Source organism: Chionomys nivalis, chromosome X (assembly GCF_950005125.1).
Source record: "Chionomys nivalis chromosome X, mChiNiv1.1, whole genome shotgun sequence".
Lineage (NCBI taxonomy): Eukaryota > Metazoa > Chordata > Mammalia > Rodentia > Cricetidae > Chionomys > Chionomys nivalis.
Window position 1 is genome coordinate 64,843,936 of NC_080112.1, and position 1,945 is coordinate 64,845,880.

The 1,945-nt window shown below is 44.6% G+C and overlaps 1 non-coding gene across 1 annotated transcript; it reads left to right on the forward strand.

The window, feature by feature from the left end:
* The first annotated feature begins 668 nt into the window (after positions 1-668).
* LOC130868685 (U6 spliceosomal RNA) lies at positions 669-775 on the forward strand. The gene has a single exon (XR_009056521.1). It is a non-coding gene; the product is annotated as a U6 spliceosomal RNA (small nuclear RNA).
* The last annotated feature ends 1,170 nt before the right edge of the window (positions 776-1,945 follow it).

Below are 1,945 nucleotides of genomic sequence, written 5' to 3' on the forward strand. Positions count from 1 at the left end.
CACTTTAAATAATAGGCCTGTTCCTATGCTGAAATGTCACAAGATGTTTGCCAGTTACATCTGAAATATCTATTGTAGGGTAGCCAGCTAGTTCTTGATTATTGTTCTGGTTAGGTTTTTTTTTTTTTGTCATTTTGACCTGAGCTAGAATTATCTGGGAAGAAGAACCTCGATTGAGAAAATGGCTCCATCAGATTGCTTATAGGCTACTCTGCAGGGGTATTGATGATTGATGTGGAGAGGCCCATCCCACGGTGGGTACTGCAAGCTCTGGGTAGGGGGTCTTGAGTTGCATGAGAAAGCCAGCTGAGCAAGCCAGTAAGCAGTGTTCCTCCTCCGTTCTGCTTCAGTTCTTGCCCTGTTTGAGTCCTTATTTTGGCTTTCCTCTATGGTGGACTATGATCAGGACACATAAGCCAAATAAACCCTTTCATCCACAAGTTGCTTTTGGTCATGCATTTTTATCAAAGCAATTAAAATCTAACTAAAACAGTTATGCTTTTCTTCTCATCTATAAGTGCTATTACCCTCCCCCAACATTAGAAAAAAACATCTTGTGATATCAGGGGTTTCAGAGTGTAGCTCATAGCACACTTGCCTAGCATGTGGAAGGTTCTAGGTCCCACCCCCTAACACAATAACAAATCATTTTGAATGTCAAAACTCTAGTATTCACTTCCACAGCACATATACTAAAATTGGAACAATACAGAGAAGATTAACATGGCACTCGTACAAGGATGATATGCAAATCTGTGAAGCATTCCATATTTTGCCACAATCCACGGTGTCAGAGAGGCTAGGTAACAAGGAAGGCCCATGGAGGGGGAAACACATGAATCTCCCTGGGAAGGGGAAGTGGAAGAGCTCTCCTGTGTAGACTTGTGTCAGGTGTGGATGGGACGTTGAGGGATTGGGTTGGGGTGGATGGGTGGAGGGGGGAGAGTACTGAAAGAGATGACTGGAACAGGGCTTTAGGGCTCAGGTAGAAACCTGATGCAAGGGAAACTCCCATAAATCTACTGACCCCAGCTAAGACTCCTGGTGACAGTGGATAGTAGCCTCAACTGGCCATCTCCTGGGATGGATTGGATTGGTGACTACCCCAACTGTGGTCAGAGAGCCTTTATCCAGTAACTGATGATAACAGATGCAGAGACCCACAGGAAAACATTAGGCTGAGCTTGGGGGATTCTTATTAAGAGAGGGAGGAAGGATCACAGGAACCAGAGGGGTCAAGGACATCACAAGAAAATCCACAGAAATATCTAACCTGGGCTCATAGGAACTCACAGAGACTGAACCAGCAACAAGGGAGCCTGCATGGAACCGACCTAAGCCCTCTACATATATATGACAGTTGTGTAGCTTGTTATATTTTTGGGACTCCTAACAATGGGGCTAGGGGAGAGAGAAGGGAATGGGAGGAGAGGAAGGAGGGGAACTGCAGTTGGGATGCAAAACAAACAAATAAGTAAAAACAATGTCAGAACAACATATACATTTCAGTCTTATTGCACCATCAAATAGGTGGATAGGTGGCTGAGATCATAACTCAGTGTTAGCATATGCAAGGCTCAGAATAGATCTTCAGTATGGTAAAAGTAACAACAATACCTCCAAATAGATGGATAGATGGAGACCTTGAGAAGTAAATGATCCACGATCCCAAGGTTCATCGAAGTCAGGAGCTGGCTTTCAAACTCAGCACTCTTGTTGCTTTGCTCCCTTCCAGAGGAGCACTTTCTTTTGGAGGCTATTGTGTTTTACTTCTACAAATAAATGTGGATTTGTTTTGCTTGGTTTGGTTTTTGGAGACAGGGTTTCTCTGTGTGTAGCCCTGGCTGTCCTGGTATTCACTCTGTAGACCAGGCTGGCCTCAAACTCACAGAGACCCATCTGCTTCTGCATCCCAAGTGCTGGGCTTGAAGGCATGCGACACTAC